The following is a 25,843-nucleotide window of genomic DNA, read 5'->3' on the forward strand; positions in this document are numbered from 1 at the left end:
TGCAGAAATACAAAGAAATGACTAAAGTTGAAGTCACTGAAACTCCCAAGTTGGGAGTGATTTGAAAGGTCTTTCCATTTTAGAGCTGGAGGAAGCTACATATGGGAACTGGAAGGAAATCTCCAGAAACTAAGGATAGCCTCACTGCTTGTATTCAGTAGGATCTGGAGACTCACTCTTGCTAAGATGGAGTCATGAACTCACCATCAATCTGAACAACTATGGAAATATCTTTTTTGATTGAGCCTCTAAAGAGGAATGTGTCTCTCCATCCTGTGACAAGTGGACTTGAGGAACCAAGCCATCATGCATTGCTGTCATATAAACTTGGAGTTGATGAACATTTGTGGTCTACACCCAAAGTGTGTTGAATTTTTTTCAGAAAAAGAAAGAAGTGATAGATACTTAGAAAATTATTTTTAAAAATATGAACTATACATGATCATTCTTTAGCATACTCATGATTGTATACATACAGAAAAAAAACAATGTAAAGCAAAGCAATGTGGAAAGTTAAACACTGAGCACTCTATGTAAAAGATAGAAAAGCAACTGGAAGATGAAACCAAACATGGCTCAGTCCCAAAACAAAAGGTATTTTCAATTATTGTTTGAGGTAATTAATGTATGTATGATTGTTGCTCTCTCTGTTTAAGATAATATAAAATTCTAGTAAAAGTACAGAAACTGTCTTGAGGAATGGCACAGTGTTGGTGCACTCTCATAACAAAGAAAAAAGCTCAAAACATCTTAATAATATTTTCTTTTCTTAAATCAAGGCCTTTTAAAAGTTGTGTATGTAATTTCCTCCATGCTGTGTGCCCTCTTATGGACCATGAGGCACTTGAATGTAGCCGGTTTTGTGTTCAGTCTTCTAAATTATTCCAGTCTCCAGAGCTATTGTCATGTGAGTCCTAAATATAAGCTTGTTCCCAGTTCCAATGTCAAGACTCAACTAAATTTACCCATACAATGGGTAATTCAAAACTAGTTTTCCTTACTGAATGAAAATTTTCTTAGTACTTCTATTTACCTTATTCCTTACATTGTACTCCTAAAGAATTCCTTTTTCTGACATATATATGCATATATAAATACATATGTTTTAGTATTATATATGTGTGTATATATTTATATATGTATATATACATATATAATAAATATATAGATAATATAATATATATGTGTATGTTCTACCCCTTCTATTTGCTTTATTCAACTATCTGAACTCGTATATGCTCTTTAAATAGGTAATTAGGTGAGTAAACAAATAAAAATACTGACTCTTCATGGATGAGAGATTTATCCAAAAAGACTTTGACATGGCAAGTGTATGCAAATCATTTCCAAAGGCAGGGGATCCCGTGGTAAATTAAATCAACAGCTTTTGAAGGGAAATTTGGTTGAAGGACTAACAGAAAGTAATAGGAAGTGGATAAAAGGATCGAATATTGAAATTGATCACATGATTTGGTTAGATACTCCAGGATGATAACCATACCCTGGGCTTTGGCATCCTGTGTCAGTAGCCTCACAGGTGGACCACATGGGCATGCCACAAGGCAGGTGAAGCATTTGTCTCAGTAACTTGCCAGGCACTTCAGCTCCTCTAGTGATGTGTCTATTTTTTTTTTCTTCATCTGTCATTGGGGTCATGAGGTCCTGTTTTCAACTATGGTCAGACAGGGTACCTACTGATAGCTCCTGTGCATGCCATGTGCCCGTGTGACCTGGCCAGCTGAAAATAATTCCAGCTGTGTGTGTTTGAATCATAGCAAACAAAAAACGGGAGGAATGTTTCCCAGCAGCCATCCCCATGCTGTCTGCCTCACTTTGACCTGTACCTGTGCTTTGCTTCAACTTCCTTTCATTTTACCCTTGTAACACAGCTTTGTTTTTATGTTTCTATTTATTTCTGTCTATGTATTTCTGTCAGTGTTTTATTTCATTCTTATTTTTTTAATTTATTTTTATTTTCTTTTTTAAAAAGAAAATACATCCCAAGAGTGTTCCCTCCTGCCTCTCCTCCCAGTACCCCCTTTTTCCCCTTCCCATCTCCCCACTCCCTTCCCTCCAGAAAAAGGGAGCCACCCTCCCCCTGTATCAACATTCCCGAGCACATCAAGTCACATCAGGACTGAGCATATTTTCATCCTCTGAAGCTAGGCCAGAAAGCAATACCAGGGGGAAATGATCTGAAAGCAGGCAATAGAGTCCATGTTAGAAAGAGCACCCCTCTCCACTTGCCAGGCGCCCATATGAAGACCAAGCCACCCATTGGCCACATTTGTGCAGGAGGCCTAGGTCCAGACCTTGCACGCTCCTTAGTTGATGTCTCAGTCTCTATAAGACCCCAAGCAACTGGGTTAGTTTTCTCTCCTGGCCTCTTGAGGTTCCTGTCTCTTTCCGATCCTTCCATCTTTCCCCTAACATTTCCACAATACCCCTCCCCCCCCCCCCCGAGCTCTGTCTCATGCTAGCCTGTAAGTCCCAGGATCTGTCTTAATCAACAGCTGACTGGACGCTCCCAGAAGATAGTCAGGTTAGGCTCCTGTCTGCAAGCATAGCACAGTATCACGATTAGTGTCAGGGCTGGCTCTCTACCGTGGAGAGGTTTCAGGTTGGCCCAATTATTGTTTGGATTTTCCTCAATCTTTGTTCCCTCATAATCTCTGCACTTCGTGTAGACAGGGTGATTTTTGGATCACAATTTAGTCACTGGGTTGTTGTTCCCCTCTTTCCACTATTCCTGCCTGGCTAGCAGGTAGTCACTTCAGTCTTCATCTTCATGTGTTTCCCCCAACCCCCGTTAGGAGCCTACCCTGTTGCAGGCCTTCAGCTTCACAAAGAGATGTCCCCTCTTGGTTTCCTTCTTAGGTTTTATTAGTGTTTTAAAGTGAGTGCCTCAGAAGGCCAAATTAAGGAGCCCATTTTTCCTTGATAGTGTTAAAGAGAATGTGCAGAGACACTAGGAGACTGCCTGGGTCACATATGTGCCCATTTACACAGAGTGTAAATAAGAGTATTACTGTCTCAGACTGTAAGAGTGTCCAAACTATCTGTATTTTAAATGCTTTTGGAAAAAGGAACAGTACGGAAACATCTTGGACTAATAAGAATGAGAGCCACCAATCCCTATCCAGAAAGGCAAAGAGGATGGACATCAGAAGAAGGAGAAAAGAAGGAACAAGTCAGGAGCCTGACACAGAGGACCTCTGAAAGGTTCTGCCTCGCAGACTATCAATGCAGATGCTGAGACTTATGGGCAACCTTTGGGCAGAGTGCAGGGAATCTTAGGAAAGAAGTGGGAAACAGTAAGATCTGGAGAGGACAGGAACTCCACAAGGAGAACAACAGAACCAAAAAATCTGAGCACATGGGTCTTTCCTGAGACTGCTATTTCAACCAAGGACTATGCATGGAGATAACCTAAGACCCCTGCACAGATGTAGCCCATGGCAGTTCAGTATCCAAGTGGGTTCCATTGTAATAGGAACAGTGACTGTCTCTGACCTGAACTGATTGGCCTGCTCTTTAATTATCTCCCACTGAGGGGGAAGAAGCATTACCAGGCCACAGAAGAAGACAATGCAGCCACTCCTGATGAGACCTAGTTGACTAGGATCAGAAGGAAGGAAAAGAAGCCTAGAACTAATTGGCACAGGAGACAACTTCCTGAACAGAACACCAACAGCACAGGCTCTAAGAGCAACAATCAATAAATGGGACCTCATGAAAATGAAAAGCTTCTGTAAAGCAAAGAACACTGTTGTCAGAACAAAACAACAGCTTACTGACTGGGAAAGAGTCTTCACCAACCCTATATCTGAGAGAGGGCTACTATCCAGAATATATAAAGAACTAAAAAAGTTTAAAAACAACAAATCAAACAATCCAATTAAAACTTGGGATACGGAGCTAAACAGAGAATTCTCTGTAGAGGAATATAGAATAACAGAGAAGCACTTAAAGAAGTGTTCAAAGTCCTTACTCATCAGGGAAATGCAAATCAAAACGACCCCGAGATTTCACCTGACACCCATCAGAATGGCTAAGATCAAAAACTCAAGTGACAACACATGCTGGAGAGGTTGTAGACAAAGGAGAACCCTCCTCCATTGCTGGTGGGAATGTAAACTTGTGCAACCACTATGGAAATCCAGCTGGTGCTTTTTAAGACAATTAGGAATAGTGCTTCCCCAAGATCCAGCTATACCACTGATAGGCGTATATCCAAAAGATGCTCAAGTACACAACCAAGACATTTGCTCAACTGTATTTGTAACAGCTTTATTCGTAATTGCTGGAACCTGGAAACACCAGTTTTATTCAGTGAAAGAAAAAAATGACATTTTTGCTTACAAAACCTTGTATGAAGTAGTCCAGGCTTAAGTCAGGCCACATTTTCTCCAACATTATCATTTTATTCAATGTACACTTATTACCATATATCCTCCATAATTCTTAATAGTAATATGTTGCTTTAAAATGTACCTGCATACATTTATTATTTATTTTATATACTTTTTGTTTACTATTGTCTATTACTATTATCTATTTATGGTTTACTGTTGTCTCTTCACCTTCCTTATTCAACAATAGCAAGTTGAATTCATTGAGCATAAAGAATGCCATCTATAGCCCCCAGGACAATTTTCTGAGCATAGATGTTTCCTTAGGCAGGTTTATAAAAATCCTTAGGAATTGCACCGATGTGCTAAATAACCGTGAAGCAGGAGTGAAGAGGTCCAGATGATAATTTCAGCTTTACTTCAGGGATGTATCTTTTCAGAAACCTCTCTTTCCTTGTCGTTACATGAAAATGTGCTCATATTCCTAAAGTAAAGATGAGTAACAGTGAATGAATCCATGACAAGTAATACCCGCTTTCATGCATATGGTTTTGGAATCAGTGAGAAAGATGAGACAGTTTCACACGTATAGATGTCTCCAACCCACAGAAACATTGTCACAGCACTAGCTTTGTAATTCATACTTATTTTTCTATCTTATGCATCATTGTATAAATGTTGTTTGCATTCATCTTCTTAGAATATTAGACACTCCAAAGCTATGCATCAAATGAATATTTTTAAATTTCTTTTCAAAGTCTGGTTTAAAATATACATCCATTCACATATTTTATGAGGAGTGGAGCAAAGAAAGACTACAGCATGCATTTTAGAAGGGGAACCATTTGTCCTCAGAAGGATAGATCCTGTGATAAGGAATCAGAAGGAGTGGTAGCTTTGAGATGGCTTTCAGGTTTCTCTGCTGATATGATAGAGCTCTAAATGATTGCTGTGATTTGCCAGGAGATTAACGAGTATCAGTTTTTCCTGCCCATATAAATGCCATGGGTTTTTCAAATATACACCCCAGCATATTGGAAAATGGTTTAAATTATGGAAAATGGTGTTCACTGTGAAATCCAGAATAGAAGAAATGAAATGCTCTTTCAATGCTCACTTAAGCTCATTCTTCATATGTAAAATGAGAATAATAACATCTGTTTTTCTTTTTGTGAGGACAATGAAAGATTATGTATGCAAAGGAGCACTATAAATTAAATGAGAATTTGGTATTTTTGGCTCATCAAGAACTGTAAGAAGCCAGCATATAATAATTATTTATTATCCAAAACAACACTAATCTGACAGCGTACTGACTCAAACGTTCCAACTCCAGGCTCATTGCCTCAGCAAAAGGCCGCATCAACAAACTTGTGTGCAGTATGTGCCTAGCAACAGAGCAACGGGGTCTTACAGATTGATCACAAACTCATGTGAGAAATTTAATGGAAACCCAAAGCCTTAGAAGTGGGAAAGCTGGGACTCTGCATGGGTAAACGAGTTCAGAAACAATTAACTCAAAAATTGATCCTCCACTTCTTTCTGTCTTCCTTCTGTGCCTATTGTCTAACCCTGAAAAAAAGGGGGGGAGAGGGGGCATCTACATAATAATTAAACAGCAGAGTAAACATGGTTTAAAAAAGAAGGAATGAGGAGTCTCTTCTATTATTTTTTTTAATTGGGGTTTACAAGGGAAGTATGTACTGTGATGACTACTACTGAGCCAATATAGAGCTTATAAATATAAATGCTTTTACTCTATAGTCGCATGTCGCTTCCAACATTCGTGGTGGATATTTGTTTTCTATGAGGTTGATTTTAATTTACAAGCTGCTTTTGATAAATTGTTATAACACACACACACACACACACACACACACACTACTCTGTCCTAGTGAAGGGAAGAGTACATTATTTAAGATTTAAGGTATGTCTTTAGGTAAGATATAAATTTTGATTATATGGGAAATCCAAGGTATAATAAAGATAGTTGCATTGCTTTTTTAAAAAGCAAATAATTAAACAGTCTGAGTACACAGTAGCAAAATCAGTTGAATATAGTTTTAGATGATCTCTAGGCATTTTATTAACTTGGTTGAAAGGACTGACGAAAGTTTCTTTTCTGCAATTGTGGGCTATTATTTGAAAAAGGTCTACAGTCTACATAAGTTTTAAGAAGGTGGATTATGCTGACACTTTGCCTACCTCATTCTGCCTATTTTCTCAGCACTGATAAAATAAAAAGCCACTTAGAACTACCAACACATCTTCATGGGTGAAGGGATTCCCAGCTGACATTAAGAAGAATTAATTGCTAGAAATGATTTTGTATGGAGATGGTGTAAGGACTAGTTACTCAAATGTATAAATAATTGAAATAAAAGATGCCATATTAAAAGTTCTGATACATTTAAATTTGGAGAATAATATGGTTATTCAGATTAGAAATCAAGCAAGAGAAGTCGTCGGCAATGATAATATGTTGGAACAGCCTGGAGTAAACAAAGAGAAAAATGATTCAAAGCCTAAACCTCACATTACTCATTTGATAATCCTGGAATGAACTGAGTCCTAACTCTTTCATGTTCTTCTATTCTTTAAGAGGATGATTTAGGCGAGGTGCTGACTATTTGTAAGAATCAGCTGTATTCCAATAATATGCAATGAGATATAGAAATAAAAAAATTAATCTAAGTAGCTTACACATTAAGTTATATTAGTAATTTCAATAACATTATTATTTTATAGATCTTACTGCATGTTAATTAGGTGCTAGCGAATATTTCAGGCCCATGACCCACACCAAGCAAAGAATTAGAGAGCTTTTCTAAGTCTGACTTTGTCTAACCATGTGTCACAAGCACACTTTTCCAGTCCATGGATAGATTGTCCCAGTGAAAACACTGCAACCTTCTCATCCATTTCATTCTACCATGCTTAAAATCTAGGAAATAGTACCCTGAGTAACACACACCCACATCGATGCACAGAACTTTTACTTTGATAACAGAAAACTATGAAAATATTTTGTATATTCCAAGTAAAACACTGGAGCTTTGGCCGGGCTGCACATCTATAGTTAATAGTATACTTTAAATTCACTTCTGACTTGAAGCTGTTGTTCTGCTGTGTGCTCAGCTGGTTTGTTTAATATGCCTTTAAGAACAACAAAGTAAAAGCCAACCTTACTTGCTTTGGATTCTACCTTTTACAGTGTAAACTAATACACAGCTGTAATCTTAAATTATATAAGCATCCACGCTTCTGAACCAGGACAATGCATGCATATGACTTGCAGAAAGCAGCAAATATAAAAGTTGAAAGCAATTGTATAAATTGAACATCTGTTTATGAAGAGTAATTGATAAACAATGATGCTTATAGCACCATTTATTGTGTGGGTCAGTGACTTATTTAATCCTTTGAAAAGTCTGTTATGATTTCAGATGTTGTTTCATTCTTACCCCATGGAATGCTTTCTGTGGTGTTTAGTTCAGACAGAAGTAGACAGAAGTGAAGTGCTTTGTTACACAGTCACAGAAATATGCAAACACACACACACAGAGACAGAGAGAGAAAGAGAGAGAAAACAGACAGTCATATATAAATACACAGGGACAGACCTGATGCAGAGGTAGGCACAGATTCAGACTCATGCAACAGACAGAGGATGGAAGACATAGGGAGTATAAAGTCAAATCTGGACTCACTCGGCTAAATGATTCCAAAGGGAAGTGCTTTTGTTTCTTTTTCTTTTTTAATTTATTTTTAAATGTATTACAATTCATTCATTCATACCGGAGCTGTAGCACCCTCCCTCATCCCCTTCCTGGTCTGTCCTCTCCCAATCCTGCCCTTCCTCATTCTTCTTCTCCCATGCCCCTCCCTTAGTCCACTGATAGAGGAGGTCCTCCTCCCCTTCCATCTGATCCCAGCCTATCAGGTATCATCAGGACTGTCTGCAGTCTTCCTCTGTGGCCTGGCAAGGCTGCCTCCTAAGCAAGAAGGAGGACCCTGGGTAAGATACTCAATCCTCATTCAGAAAGGCAAATGGTATAGACGTTGGAAGGGGAAGAATGAAAAAAACCAGGGAACAGGGTAAGAGCCTACCACAGAGGGCCTCTGAAAGTGCTTTTGTTTCTTAGTGCAACAACAATACATTATTGGTGACTTAGGTTAATCACAAATGGTTGCATTTTACCACACAAGACTCTGAGTCCTCACTGGTCACTTTACTCTCCCTTTTAATGTTCCTTAGATGGTATTCCCTCAGGGCTTGATGGTCCATTTTTCTTTTGCTTCCCTAGTTTTGGTTGAAGCGCCTTGAGGACAGGGAACATTTTTCAAATCTTTATGATATTCCCTACAAGATTCAGTAAATACAGAAGCTCTGTACATCCACAAGATTTTATTGATTCATTAGTACATTAGAACATTTGTACAATATTGGTATATACTGAATTCATCTTTTAGTTTCAACTCTTAAAATAGCTATCGCTTCCAGATTCTATGACCAATATAAATTCAAAGCATTTCTGGGCGTAAGTAAGTATGTGTTTTGTTTGATAACCACATTCAAAAACATTTTGACAGGTTCGCAGTGTGAAGAGAAAGGATTTTTGTTTAATTAATGAATCTTTCCCCCGGTCCAGATTTTTAGTCTTTTAATGCACTTTTAGCTGTTAGAAGGATACTATTAAAATGTCTTAGCTATTGACTAATGCTTAATTATTCTCATATTGGAGTAAATCACATTTTTAATGTAGATCAATCCTTGGCTTTCTTAACAGAAAGTCCTTTAGCGTAGTAATATATCAACGCTTTCTGTTTATTTTCCATCTCTCCTTGTCTCATTTTAAGTGGGAGGTTTGAATGGTTTCCACTTTCAGAGTCTAATACATTATGTTAGCCTGGACTTAACTTGAGTCAGGAAAGTTACATAGTAGATTAAATGTATTCTGTGCCCCCCCTCTTTCACAACTGAAAAATATTAATTTATATTCTGTTAAAGTATATAGTATAGATTCACCTGTTATGCATTACATTTACATATTTATATGTAGGTTATTTTATTTGTTTGATGAATGTAAGTACTGTTAGATACTCAATAAAACCAGATTTCCTTCAAATGTGCTATCTAATGAATGGATTATTTTTCATACATAGATTTTTTTTAAAAAGCACACATATTTCTATACATGAAACTTCAAATTTGAAGGAATAAATATGTATCTATAAGCCAAATAATTGTTCTTCAAGATAATTATTTTTAAATAATCTATATATTTAAGACATTTAAAAAAATTTATTCTTGTTATATATTAAATCCCGACCACAGTTTCTCCCTTCCTCTATTTCTTCCAGTCCCCCTCATACCTTCTCTCTCACCCAGATCCACTCTTCCTTTATTTTCCTTCAGACAAGGGCAGACATCCTAGAGATATCAACCAAGCAGGGCACAGCAAGTCACAATAAGACTAAGTACAAACCCTCCTGTCAAGGCTGAACAAGAAACAAAGTAGAAGCAGTCCCTGTTCCCATTACTATGGAACCCACTTGGACACTGAACTGCCATGGGCTACATCAGTGCAGGGGTTCTAGGTTATCTCCATGCATGGTACTTGGTTGGAGTATGAGTCTCAGGAAAGACCCTTGTGCTCAGATTTTTTTTTGCTTTTGACATGAACTGATTGGCCTGCTCTTTGATCACTTCCCCCTGAGGGGGGCAGCAGCCTTACTAGGCCACAGAGGAAGACAATGCAACCACTCCTGATGAGACCTAACAGACTAGGATCAGAAGGAAGAAAAAGAAACCCTCCCCAACCAGTGGACTTGGGGAGGGGAGTGTGTGGAGAAGGGGAAGGAAGGGAAGAGTTGGGAGAGGAGGAGGGAAGGAACTTGAGGGGGGATACAAAGTAAATAAAGTATAATTAAAAATAAAAAAATAATGAAAAAAATGAACAAATTGTAATAAATAAAAAAATAAATAAAATTTAATAAAAAAAGGAAACCTAGTAGAAGGAAAAAAGTCCTATGAAAGAGTCAAAAGGCAAAAGAGTCAGACACCCTCACTCCCACTGTCAGAATTCCCACAAGGACAACAAGCTACACAAGCATCACATATATGCAAATGACCTAGCACAGACCCATGCAGGTTCTGTGATGTACTTCAGTCTCTGTGAGCCCCACAAGCCCCTCCTTGTTAATTTTGTGGGCAGTGTTCTCACAATGTCCTTGACTCCTCTGACTCCTACATTCCTTCCTCTCCCTTTTGATACAGACTCATATATCTCAGGATTCCCTTAAACTCCTGTTGTGATTTAATTTTATTTTTATCTAACAATTCACTTCTAGTTAAGACATTTTACATTTGAAAATCTTTATATTTTATGGGTTATCTATCCACCACATACATGTATTAGCAAATAAATGTTTGATTTCTCACTCCACTATTTTATGATTAAAACCATTCTTAGCTTCATCCCAGATAAAATAATTCATGGTAAAACTGAATCAAACAACACAGATTCTTATATTATTAACAGAAAATTTCAATTTTGTATATTATGGTGTATTGTGTTGCTAAACAAACTATACAGTTTGAAAAAAATTTCTCTGAAAACAGTGGTTAACATTTTCTTCTGGTGATTTCCATCAATTCTAGGTATGTAAGGACTATTCGTTTCTCTTTTGCATTTTGAACTGTGAAGACTCACAGGTGACTTCACAGACAAACTACAGAACTTCAGATTATCAACACTATAGGTGCTCTTCACAAACTGACAGCAAGGTCCCGGCACAGAAGGCAAGACCTCCATAACTCATTGAATGTGGAGATTTCTAGCTGATGCCTCCATCGAACCTTCATCCCTATGTTCTAATATCTTTGCTACAGGACAGTACTTTACATGCTACCAAGGGGGAAGCATAAACACCCACCCAACCACAAACACTTTGACCTATAATGGTGTACCTCCTGCAAGATATGCTAGGGCAGTGGTGGCACAAAATAACCAACCATGAACTGATTTGACTTAAGACACACTCCATGAGCTGAAACCCATATCTGACAGTGCTTGCATGATGAAGAACGTGAGATTAGATAGTGCAGAGACCACTGGTGAACCCAAATAATAGTGGTCTGAAAAAGTGAAGGGAAAAAAAGTGATAAAATGACTACTAATGATACTCTGCTATACTCATAGATCAGCGTCATGTTCATCCATCATCAGGTAAGATTCTTCTGCAGCAGGTGAGAGCAAATAGAGAGACCCACAGCTGGACATGATGCAGAGAATCAGAGACCTTGGAACATTCAGTCCTAAAAGAGATGTCTTCATCAAATCTTTCCCCTCAGGCCTTAAGGAACCTTGCTAGAGAAGAGATGGAAAGAGTGTAAGAGCCAGAGGTAATGGGGACACCAGAAAACACAGTTCTATAACCAGCATGAGCAAAGCTTGTAGAAGCTCACAGAGACCGAAACAATATGCAGAGGACCTGCATGTGTCTGCAACAGGTCCTCTCTGCTCTTATTATGAATTCCAATTTAGTGTCTGCATGGGATTTCTGGCTGTTCTAATGAGTGAATCTCCGATTCTTGTTCTCTCCCTCTGTGTCCCTACTTGCTTCTCCTGTCCAAGTCTGATATGATTTTTTTGTTTTATCATATGATATCATTTAGTTATTTTTTAAAAGAATAAATGAATGATAAAAGACAACCAAACCACTAGGGTAACCACTTTCTTTTGTACCTGCGGGGAGAGGAAAACGCAGTTTTCTCCAGTGAGATTGCACTGGATGTATAAAGCACTGTGAGGCAGATCTCATGTTCAGGAGTAGCTGACCAACAAATAATGGATTTTGCGTTTTGTTTGTTTGTTTGTCTGTTTGTTTTGGCTTGGTTTGGTTTTGTTTTTTTGCATGCTTTTGTTTCTTTACAGTTAGTTCCTTTGGTTGGTTTGATTTGGGGGGTTGTTTTATTTTGTTTTCTTGGTTTGGGCTTTTTTGTCATTATATTGAGTTGTTGGATTTTTTTTCCTTTTTTTTTAAGTTTTCATCAATTACACTTTATTTATTCTGCATCCCCCATAAGCCCCTCCCTCCCCCCTCCTGATCCCACCCACCCTCCTCCCTCTGCATGCATGCCACTCCCCAAGTCCACTGATAGGGGAGGTTCTCCTCTCCTTTCTGATCTTAGTCTATCAGTTCACATCAAGAGTGGATGCATTGTCCTCTACTATGGCCTGGTAAGGCTGCTCCCCCCCAGAGGGAGGTGATCCAAGATCAGGCCAATCAGATTATGTCAGAGGCAGTCCCTCTTCACATTACTATGTAACCCAATTGGACTCTGAACTGCCCTGGGCTACATCTGTGCAAGGGTTCTGGGTTATCTCTATGAATAGTCCTTGGTTGGAGTATGAGTCTCTGGGAAGTTCCCTGTGTTCAAATTTTCTTGTTTTGTTGCTCTCCTTGTGGAGACCCTGTCCTCTCCAGCTCTTACTAATTCCCAGTTCTTACATAAAATTCCATTCACTCTGCCCAACAGTTGCCCATCAGGCTCAGCATCTGCTTTGATAATCTGTAGGGCGGAGGATTTCAGAGGCCCTCTGTGGTTGGTTTTTTTTTTTTTTTTGAGAAATTAATTAAAGTTGGGTGCATAGAGAGGAGAAGAGGATCTGGAAAGACTTTGGTAGAAAAAAAATGTGAGCAAAATATATTTAAATTTAAAAATTGATTAATCATTATATTATTATTATTATTATTATTATTATTATTTTAAAAAGGAATACTTCAATGTACCACTACCAATTACATAATTTCAGAGCTCCAGTCCAGACCCTTTGTTTTGAAATTTAAAATCGCTTACACGCACCCTTAACATATCATGGTTATATACAGTTATATATACTATGTATGTATATGAGAGAGAGTGTGTGTGTTGGCAACTATGAAAGTTGATATAGTGTGTTTTCCACTGGAATATATGAGTTTAAGCTTTAGATGAATTGATGTTTCATTTTATTTATAGCCTGGAATACAAGGATGGTACTAAACTGATACATTGAATAAATTCAAATATTACTGATTTGACTTAAGATTATGGTGGTTTTAAAATAACCTCATATAAAAAGACAAATAAATACATGTAAGTATTTATTAAATTTCTATAAATATATTTATTATGTATCATTTCTATTTTTATTAAAATACATTATTATATATACTAATAAGCATAATTGAAGTGGGGTTAAATACTAAAATGTGAAAACCAATATTGGTGCAAAAATTTCTTGATTTTATTTTATTTCAAAGAGCATTCAGATGTTTGTTAGGAATGAGTCAATTTCTAAACCACAAGGAAAGAGCCAAAAAAAAAAGTGGAAAGAAGGAGCAAAACAACAGCAGGTGGCAATATAGGGCAGCCTCCCCCCTCTCCCAGGGCCCTTTTGGAATCAGCATATGCAACCAAGACTCCATTCTGGATGGATCTGCTACCCTGGGGATATAGCACTGGCTCTTTGGGCTCTTGCACTTGCCATGTTAGAAGGAAAAATATCAGAGCCAATTAGGGTGTGTTAGATAAGTTAGTCTTTGAAATGTGTTGCCCATACCTCCATCTCCCTCTTGGTTGCCTAGGTCCAACTTTGTTTAATTGATCTGGCTTCCTAATTGTCCTGGAATCCAGCTTGGCAACCCCTCTAACTCTCAACACTCCTGTTCAATTCAGTATCTATGATTTTTCTCCCTTTTAAAATAATTTCTCTTCCTGTTTTCTTATGGCCAGCAGCTCTGTTAGTCTTTCTGAGCAGGACTGGTTATGCATAACAGGTTCCACTCCAAGGAGAGAATTTCAAGATCTTAGAGGAGATAAACAAGCCAATGATATGCCATGGACTCTTGAAGTTTCCACTGACTCATCTTTAATATTGCCGTTTACACAAACATTCATTTTAGTGGAGCAAATTAGTTTTATGTAGTTGTTTATACTAATATAAATAAAATTATTATCAATTTTATTGCAACGATGCCATAAAGAATGCTCATCACTGAATCTACTTTATTCTTTTCTTGTATAAGTTGTTTCACAGATGCCCCTTTGTCTCCCTATGTTAATATTTTCATCTTCACTAGCATCAAGATAAATGTAAAATTTTGTATATTTCATAACTTTATACAATGTATCTAGATTATATACGTTTCTTACTCTCTCACTTATAGCTTACCACATGCAAAAATATTTTCTATCTCTCTCCTAATTTCAAGGGTTTTTTTTAATGACATCCTAAGTCTAATTAATGCTACCTATCTGTACATGTGGTGGTGTCAGAATCAATGGCAACTGAAGGCTGCTGAGGAAGAGCAATCCACATTTCTTTGCTGGAGTACCTATTGTAGCTTACCCATTATGAAATTTTGTTTAGTTTTTTTGTAAGTGTATCCCATGGTTCTCAACTATGAATGTTGTGAATGACAATTTTATAGGATATTTTCTGTTAGCAAACAAAAAAAGGACTCAATTCTATCCTACTTAAATACAATAATCTTATTTTTTGAACCACATCAAACAGCTTATAAATGTAACTATTCATTCAAGCTATATTTGCTAAAATGCATTCAATTAACTGTAAATACATATAATTATTAAAATAATATATAAGATAAATTCATATATATGCATACATAATTTCTTTTTTCTTATTTTTTAGTTTTTAAAATTTTTATTAATTACAGCTGTAGCCCCCAGTAGGCCTTGATCTCTAAGAGTGACTATTGAGTCCAAACTCTGCACGAGACCCAAACAATGCAGAAAAGATTAAAACATGAAAGGTTAAACTGTGTTTTCTGATGTTTCTCAAACATCAGAAAATTATCAGTTTCTCCAACAAAGGGACCATGAGGAAGATGGGGAGAGGATCTGGAAGGTAAAGAACAATTGAAAGAAGAAAATAATTCACAAAAAAATTTAAAATCTATCAAGTCATGATATCAAACTTAGTGGAGTCTCCTTTATAAAGAACTGAAAACAATTTAACACTATTACAACACCTATTGGCTGAGATTTTCAGGATTGTAAGTACTTTATTAATATATTTTAGATGTTACAATAATGTTAAAGATAATTATAGTATTATTTTTACAAACTAAAGCCTGAATCAATGAGATTATTTATTTTATATTTAGATATATTCATTTGGATATATCTTTAAGAAAGAGTTTTTAAAGGGAACCTCAGGATTTGATACTCTAGAACAAGCTAAATAACACATAATATGATTTACTCAAACTATGTAAATGAATTACAGTATCATAGACTATTACAAAAATCGAGTGGTCGTGCCTTCTAAAATTTTCTAGATTTTTTTAAACTTTTGAGAATTATATACAAATATAAAATGAAATATCATATTTCATTTTCCTTCTCCAAATCCCTGTGTTAGGGGTTGGTCTGATGCTTGTATTTTGATGCTAATTACTGGCCCTCAAGATCTGGTTACTGTTTCTATACACCTATCCTCGTTGTATAAACCTGCCTAAGATATTATACCTGATTGATTAAAGACCTAAAACCTGGACAGGGCCGAATCAGATAGGTGTGCTAAGGTTTTCAGGCTTTGGGTTCAAGAGGATCATGGGAAACAGACAGACAGGAAGAGAAGAGGAAGGAGGACAACAGGATGGATTCGTGTGGAGAAGAAGTCATGTGGGTCAGGAAGAAAGACAACAATAATGGCTTGGAAAAGCCCAGATGAAGAATACAAGTAAGTATTTATAAGGATATGGCTGGAAGATAGCCCAGATGAGTACAGTTAAGGAGAATGTCATTGGTTGGAGGCTGGGAGGTGGATGGTGAAATTATTAAAATAGCATAGGTAGAAATATCTGCCAAGCCCAGGGTAAATAGGCAATTATAAAATCTAACAGGTGTCTGTGTTGTATTTGATTGTGATAGCAGGTTAAAAATACTGCCACAATAATTATAGGGCTAATAGTAATAGACATTATGTAATCCAACACACATTTTTATTGACAACATTCCTGTATCTCCCTTAAGCTTTCATGTTACTATATTTGTTTCATTTTATTCCCCAGGAAGACCTATTAGTCCTTGTGTGTGTGGGTGCCAGCCATCCACATAAGGACCAATCTATGGCCATGTTCTAAAGTAAAACCATTATCCCTCTGCCAGCAGATAACAAGTGGCAGGAGCTCCACACTAAATTTTAGGGGTCTTAAAGATTATTTCCCCTATCATGTGGGAATTTTGATTGTCTTGATTCAAAATTCATTTTTAAACTCTCCTATTAGTATGGTAGTATTTGGATATGTATCTTTGGAAGGAAATTACATCATGGGCTTATACTATAAAGAATAGATTACTTTCTGCACAAAAAGGATAAAATAACTAGTAAAGTGTTTTGTTTTGCTTTGCTTTTGCTTAACTTTTTCTGCTGAGCCAGGATACAAGTTCATTAATAGAAAAACTGAAAGCAAGTCCTCACCAAAACTGCACCGTGCTGGCAACTGCACCTCAGACTTCAGTCTGTAGAAAAAAGACCTAGATTTTGCTATGTATAAGCAGCACTTTGCATGGTACTTTGTATAGAGATCCAATTTAAAACATGTAAATTAAAATAATCCAAAATTAAACCTCAAAATTGCTTCCCATGTATGTGGACCTATCTGCATTGCCCACGTGGCACGCCTGGGTTGGCTACCCAGAGGCTATTTAAGCTGTGGGCTGGCTTTCCCCAGGGTCCGAGGATTGTTCAAGGTTCCTGAATAAACTGCATTGAAAAAAAAAAATTGCTACCCATGTATATTTTATGAAATGTTGTTCCCATTGGAACATAAAAAGACATGATAGAAATAAAAGCTGTATAAAATATTTTAATTCAGCCTTTCAAACATAAATGTAATATTATTAAATTTATCTTAAATTTTAAAAATTACATTAAATTGTATTAATGTTTATAAAAATAAAATCTTCAATAGTTTGAAATTTAAGGAATCCTTATTTATCAATGTAAGTATGAAATTACACACATAATATGTATATATAAGCATATTTAAACATTTCTGGGTAATAAATATGTTATTAAAATTGTACAATACTAGCTAGTTTTCATGTAAGTGTATTATAAATTGTATGCTAATTTTATTTACTCCAAAGCCTACAAACTAAAATGCAAAAACAATTGAATAATTGTCTGTAAGTACTTAAGACTATTTGGGGAATTTATATTTTCAACATAATATGAAAAATAAAAGGTCTTATAACTCATTTTTTTTTTTGTGCCTAAGATTTTCTCATGAAATCCTACCCCACATCACTTGACACTGGAGGAGTCTTTTTCCATTCTTTGGAGTGGACAATAATGAGAAATATATTTTATAAATTTTTAGACATGGCTACTTCTATTTATTTTAATTATTTGTTTCATTTTTTTCTTTTTTCTTTTTTAATAATTAAAAAATTAATTTATTCATTTTGTATTCCCCCATAAGCCCCTCCCACCTCCCCTCCCAATCCCACCCTCCCTCCCATTTCTTCACTGCATGCCTCTCCCCAAGTCCACTGATAGGGAAGGTCCTCTTCTCCTTCCTTTCTGATCTTAGTCTATCAGATCACATCAGGTGTGGCTGCATTGTCATCTTCTGTGGCCTGGTAAGGCTGCTCCCCCCTCAGGGAAAGATGATCAAAGAGCAGACCAATCAGATTATGTCAGAGGCAGTCCTTCTTCCCATTACTATATAACCCACTTGGACACTGAACTGTCATGTGCTACATCTGTGCAGGGGTTCTAGGTTATCTCTATGAATAGTCCTTGGTTGGAGTATGAGTCCTTGGGAAGTTCCCTGTGTTCAAATTTTCCGGTTCTGTTGCTCTCCTTGTGGGGTTCCCGTCCTCTCCAGCTCTTACTATTTCTCACTTCTTACATAAGATTCCATGCACTCTGTCCAACAGTTAGCCATAAGTCTCAGTGTCTGCTTTGAAAGTCTGCAGGGCAGAGCCTTTCAGAGGCCCTCTGTGGCAGGTTCCTAGGTTGTTTCCTGTTTTCTTCTTCTTCTGATGTCCATCGTCTTTGCCTCTCAGGATGGGGAATGAACGTTTTAGTCAGGGTCCTCTCTCTTGATTAGTTTCTTTAGATGTACAGATTTTAGTAGGTTTATCCTATGTTATATGTCTATATGAGTGAGTATATACCGTGTGTGTCTTTCTACTTCTGGGACAGCTCACTCAGGATGATCCTTAACCCTAACGAAGCAAGTCAAAGACTTGTATGAAAAAAAAATTCAAGCCTCTGAAGAAAGAATTAGAAGATATCAGAAAATGGAAAGATCTCCCATGCTCATGGCTTGGCAGGATTAACATTAAAAATGGCCATTTTACCAAAAGCAATCTACAGATTCAATGCAATTCCAATCAAATTACCAACACAATTCTTTACAGACCTGGAAAGAAAAATTCTCAACTTCATATGGAATAACAAGAAACCCAGAATTGCTAAAACAATCCTCTACAATAAAAGATCTTCCGGAGGTATCTCCATCCCTTTTTAAACTGTACTATAGAGCAACAGTTATAAAAACTGCATGGTACTGGCATAGAAACAGAATGGTGGATCAATGGAACCAAACAGAAGACCAAGAAATAAACCCACACACTTATGGACACCTGATCTTTGACAAAGATGCCAAAACCATACAATGGAGAAAAGAGCATCTTCAACAAATGGTGCTGGTCTAACTGGATGTCTACGTGTAGAAAAATGAAAATAGATCTATATTTATCACCCTGCACAAAACTAAAATCCAAGTGGATCAAAGACCTCAACATAAAACCAGACACATTAAATCAGTTAGAAAAAAAAAGTGGGGAATACCCTTGAACTATGTGTTTCATTTTTAGAGATTATAATTAAATAATTTCTCTCTTCCCTTTCCTTCTTTTGTTTTTTCATGTGTGATTCAATTTTTATTTTATTTTTTACTTAATTACAATTCATTCACTTGTATCTCAGTTGTAGCCCCCTCCTTAGTCCCCTCCCAACCTCACCCTCCCTCAACTCTTCGCCTTCCATGCCCCTTCCCTAGTCCACTGATAGGGGTGGTCTTCCTCCCCTTCCATCTGACCTTAGCCTATCAGGTCTCATTAGGACTGGCTGCATATGAAAGAAAGGGAAGATGAAAGACCTGCAGGGGCGAGGAGCTCCATAAGGAGAGCAACAGAACCAAAAAATCTGGGCCCAGGGGTCTTTTCTGAAACTGAAACTCCGATCAAAGACCATGAATGGAAACCACATAGAGCCCTGCACATATGTAGTCCATAGCAGCTCAGTGTCCAAGTGGGTTCCCTAGTAATGGGAACAGGGACCATATCTGATATGAGCTCAGTGGCTGGCACTTTGATCACCTCCCCCTGAGTGAAAGAGCAGCCTTACCTTTCCTCCTGTTGAAACCTCCCACAACCCCCTTTGCTCTGCTTCAAAATTATGTTCTATTTTTCATTAATTGTTGTTATATGCATAATAATATGTATTTCTAAACAAAATTTGCTATGTTTAATGTTACTTTTATGTATGTTTTAAGGACTGACAATTTCTTATTAGTTCTCCAGGTAAGAACACTTATAAGTGTAAGTGTGTGTGTGTGTGTGTGTAAGCATGTGTAGTTGAAGACATGACCTGGCTTACATGTAGAAGTCAAAGGACAGCCTCTGGTGTGGGTCCTCACTTTGCATCTTGAGACAGAGTTGTTGATTAAAAAACTCAGTAATGGAAGATGTAGTTTTCTACCATTACATAGTGAAGATCTGCAGACAAGGTCCCTAGTCACCTTCTGCTCTTTATATCCAAAGGCAGTGAGTACGTTCCGCATTTAGTGTCCTATCAAAAGCACTTAGGCCCCTTTTTATAGAGAGAATAAATATTTAATTATGTGTTAATTACCCCCTTAAAATCATTATGTATCACTTTATGCTAACAGCAGCAAACTCCTGGGGAATGGGTAGGTTTAAAACTGGGTTTGGATTGATTGCTTGCATGTCTAATGACAGATCAGCACCTCTGCTTGTAACATCTTTCACTTCTCAAAGGAAACAGCAAGAATCTGTATCTGCAGGAAGCAAAGATTCCACATAATGAATGATTCTTCTGTTGGTCAGGTTTATTGCACAATATACTGTGATTAATAATAATATCCGGAGTTATGATAAGCAATAGCAATGACTGAAAAAGGCAAATGAATATATGCATTGCTCTGCATTTATACAACCTGGAAGACAAAAGGTAAATCAGTGGAAAATGAAGCAGAGGTTTGTCCCAACATTGCTACTCATGTGGAGAACTGTAAACAAACACATATGAGATTCTAAGTACTGATAAAATATGCTATAGGATAGATTCCTTTACATAAAGGCCTGCTTTGTATGCTTTTTTTTTTCAAACATTTGGTTAGCTTCAAACAAATGTTTGAAATAGAAATATTTGAAAAACTATTCAGGGAATACCAGATAACCATTAACATTTATACAACCTCTATTTTTAAAAACAATATAAAAATAATCCCATTTTGTACACAAAGTAACTGATACTGGGGATTTCTAGTAACAACATAAACATTGAGACAAATACAATCCGAGGGAGGGGTCTGCGGGTGGAATACAAAGTAAATAGCCTGTGATTAATATAAAAAAATAAAAAATTTTAAAAAATTACTATTATTTGTGTCTTCAGTGATTCTCAATGATTAGCAACCTAATATTCTACAAAATACATTGGTCATCAGGCAAGTTGAGGTCTGATCACTTTAATAAAATAACTCACTTTTATGCTGTAATGAAATGAGTTGTTTTTGAAACAGGCATATTCCCTTTGCTATATAATGAACAAGTAAATCTGTACCAACAACTCATCAATACATTTATTGTTAGAAATATTTTTAAAAGAATGGAGAGATGTTTAAATAGCCAAGAAAAATTATTGCTCTTGCAGAGGAATCACATTTGATTCTGAGCCCCCATATGATGTTTTCGAACCTTTGGTAACTCCAATTCAAGAAAATCTGACATCTTCTTTTGATGAATGTGATTATCAGCCAGGCACCTAGCGCACAAATACCGATATGCACACCCAGTGCCTAAATGCATAAAAAATGTTTTAATTGAAAAGAGCTTAAAAAGATAAAAAGAGAAATGATAAAAAATTGCTATTGTTTTATAGCAAATAACAGATATTTTCTTGATCATTACTTAAACCATTACTTAAAAATGCTGTCATTAATTTTACCTGTTTCTTCAGAAAATTCCACATAAGGGAAAGCTAAAGTTTAAAGGTGTTAATTTGTCTGAATTGCAACATAAAACAACCGATAAGAAGGGAAAAAAATTAGGAGTACAGATTTTAGTATGATTATCCTATATTATATGTCTAATATCACTTATAAGTAAGTATATACCATGTGTGTCTTTCTGCTTTTGGGATACCTCACTCAGGATGATCGTTTCTAGTTCCCACCATTTGCCTGCAAATTTCATGATTTCCTTGTTTTTAATTGCTGAGTAGTATTCCATTGTGTAAAAATACCACAATTTCTGTATCCGTTCCTCAACTGAGGGACATCTGGGTTGTTTCCAGTTTCTGGTTATTACAAATAAAGCTGCAATGAATATGGTTGAGTAAATGTCCTTGTTATGTACTTGAGCATTTTTTTGGATATATGCCCAGGAGTGATATAGCTGAAGCTAATCAAGAGGGAGGACCCTGGGTAAGATGCTCAATCCTCATTCAGAAAGGAAAAGAGGAGAGATATTGGAACAGGGAAAAATCATGGAACAGGGCAGGAGCCTACCACAGAAGACCTCTGAAACACTCTACCCAGCACGGTATCAAAGCAGATGCTGACACACCAAACTTTTGGCAGAGTGCAGAGAATCTTATGAAAGAAAGAAGAGATAGAAAGATCTGGAGGAGACAGGAGATCCGCAACGAGATAAACAGAACCAAAAAATCTCGGCACAGGGGTCCTCTCTGAGACTGATACTCCAAACAAGGACCATTTTTGGAGATAATATAGAACCCCTGCACAGATGTAGCCCATGGCAGCTCAGTGCCCAAGAGGGTTCCCTAATAATGGAAATAGGGGCTGCCTCTGACATGAACACTGTGGTGGCTCAGTGATCACTTCCCCCTGAGGGAGGAGTAACCTTGCCAGGCCACAGCGGAGGACAATGCAGCCAGTCCTGATGAGACCTGATAGACTAAGTCAGATCTAAGGGAAGGAGGAGGACATCCCTTATCAGTGGACTGGGGGAGGGGCATTGGAGAAGAAGAGGGGAGGAGGGTGGCCTTAGGAGTGGACTAAGTAGGGGGCTACAGCTGGGATACGAAGTGAATAAATTAATTAATAATAAATAAATAAATTTAATAGAAACTAAAAATAAGAAAGAAGGAAGAAAACTGTTAACAATTGTAAATGTGAGTACATTTTATATTTTGGATAACAGATTTGGTTTCATGATCAAAAAAATTTTAAAACTGGATGTCTCTAGAATTGAAACTGTTTTAATCAGTATAACCTTGTGTGAGGGTCCTAAAATTATCTATATGATGAGTGTTTGTGTTTGTGTGTGCATGTGTGCGTGTGTATGTGCATGGATTTGTGTGTGTGTGTCCACATATGCACATGTGTTTCTTGGCCTGTACTCTAATATATAGCAAGCACTTTTTTGTAATTTATTAATTAATTTCTTTACTTTACATCCTGATCTTAGCCCACTCTCTCCTCTCCTCCTGGTCCACCCTCCTTCCATCTTTCCCCATCCGTCTTCCCCTATTCCTCAGAAAAGGGGAGCCCTCCACCCACCCACTCCAGATCAAGTCACATCAAGACTGAGTGCATCCTCTTTCTCTAAGGCTTGGTGAGGCAGCTCCGCTAGGGAGAAGTGACCAAAAAGCAGACAACAGAGATCATGTCAGAGTTGGCCCCCTGTTGCCCTTATTAGGGAACCCACATGAACCCTGAGATACCAATTTGCTACATCTTTGTAGGAGGCATAGGCCCATTCTATGCATGGTCCTTGGTTGGTGCTTCAGTATCCACAAGCCCCTCTGGGCCCTGGTTAATTGGATCTGTTGGTCTTCTTGTGGAGCCCCTGTCACCTCCACCTCTTTCTATTCTTCTCCCTACTTTTCCATAAGACTCCTAACACTTTGCCCAATGTTTGGCTACGTGTGGAGCCTCTCAGAGGACAGCTGTGCTAGTCTCCTGTCTGCGAGCATAGCAGAATACTGTTAATAGTGTCAGGGGTTAGTTCTCTCCCTTGGGGTGTTTGGTTGGATCAGGCAATGGTTAGATATTCCTTCCATCTCTGCTCTATTTTCATTTCTGCACATCTTGTTAGACAGGGTTAATTTTGGGTGGAAGTTTTTGTGGATGGGTTGGTTTTCACAATCTTCCACCTCGTGTCTGTCTAGTTAGGAAGTGTCCTCTTTGGGTTTCATGACCCCTGCTACTGGGAGTCTCATCTAGAGTCACCCTCCACCGAACTCCCAGAAGCCTACATTGTCTTAAGTCTCCAGCTTGTCATAGAAATGCCCCTGCCCACGGTTTTTCTTCTCTCTGTAGGCCCTCTGTCATCTCACTCCCAACCCCTATCAACCCAGGTCTGGTCCACCTTCATTTCTTTATGTTTTCCCTCATCTACCTGGTTCCCTCTCTTCAGCCTCTTCCATTGTCTAGTCTATTTCCCCTCTGAGCGAGATTTAAGCATCCTCCCCTGGTTCCTTCTTGTTACTTATCTTCTTTGAGTCTGTGAATTGTAGTATGTCTAATACTTTTGATGGAATTTCATCACAAAACAACTGGACTTATCAATGATTTCATCCCCTTCCAGTTCCACACTCTTAAAATGTAATAACAACTGAGAAATATTTATAAGGCAATGATACACAAATAATATCTGTAATATAATTTAACACATAGAATTAAATTAATACTGAAAAAATATTTAATATTTTATTCACAAATAACAAAAACAAATCTGCAGATATTAACACTATAAGATATAAGTAAAACTGACTATATTTTGTAAGGAAAAATTATAGTAAGAGTCATGAATAGTTATTTTTTGTTGTAAGCATATTAATGAAAGACTTAATAGAAAACAATTAAATTTTGATGGTAATCATGCAAATTCTGGTTTAAGATCTTATCTTTAACCATATAAAAATGAAAGGAACAGTGAAATTTTAAAGAAGTTAAAGAATTCATTATAGATTAATTAAATCTAGAGTTTGATTCCATACTATGAAGTGTTTCTCTGCTATACTAAAATTCTTTAGTTGAGCTTGTATTTCTAAATGGACCTTTAACCTATGTATTGTTTTATAATATCTAACACTTGTGTCTGTAAAAAAAAATGGCTCAATGGACTCTGCTTATCTTTAAATTGTTGATGCATGTTATTATATTATACCTCACATTATAATTATTTCTCTCATTACTAGTAAAATCTGCAAAATCTTGAGAATTAAGAAGTGAGTTCAAACATAAATTTTCAAAATTCTAATTTTTCTTAAATGCTCATATTTACCGTTACCAACAACCTCTACTTTGCTAGAAACATCAGTCTCACTTCTCACATTCTTGAGAAAATTTGACCAATTATCCCGTCTGAATAATTACGATCTGTCAGCCCTTCTTTCAAATGAAGACGGTTACTGTTAACAAAGGAGCTATTGTGGTTTACAACTCCATTAATTGCGAGGGAGGTTTTTCTCAAGATAACTGTTATATTTCTGAATGTTGAAGAAACATTTCATGCATGCTGTTTATTTCATCACACACATTATCAAAGCCAAGTACTCTAAGCTTGACCTCTTAAAATTAATTTTGTACTGTTTCATGCAGGATATTATTATTAAGTGAGACTTTTCCTACATATTAGCAAAATTGTCTGTCGCTAAGGCCAATGGTCCAGTTAATGCCACAGATTTGAGCTGTGCTACGGAACACTTCTGCTACCACTGTGATACCTTTACAATTACATTTTAAAATAATGAAATCTTTTATTTATAGCTGAGACACACACACACACACACACACACACACAGCAAGTGTGGATGGTCTCTGAGTAACAAGTTGAGACTGAGGCATCAGACTCATAATATAATAGCAGTCGCTACCTGAATATTTTGTTTGTTTATTTTCTATACATCTTTGTATAGAAAATAAACCTAATCAGAGCTCCACTCAATGCTCTTCTCCCAGTCACACCCTCAGGCCACCTCCACTAAGCCCCAATTCCCTTATCCTCAGAGAAGGGTAGCTTCCCTCCCCTCTGTGTACCAACCCAACCTGGTACATTAAGTCACAGTATGACTAGGCACATCCTCTCCCACTAAGGCCAGACCAGGCAGCCCAGCTATGTGAAAAGGATCCAAAGTCAGGCAACACAGTCAGAGACAGCCCCGTTCTAATTGTTAGGGAAC

The sequence above is a fragment of the Meriones unguiculatus genome, chromosome 14, assembly GCF_030254825.1.
Source record: "Meriones unguiculatus strain TT.TT164.6M chromosome 14, Bangor_MerUng_6.1, whole genome shotgun sequence".
NCBI classification, from domain to species: Eukaryota; Metazoa; Chordata; class Mammalia; order Rodentia; family Muridae; genus Meriones; species Meriones unguiculatus.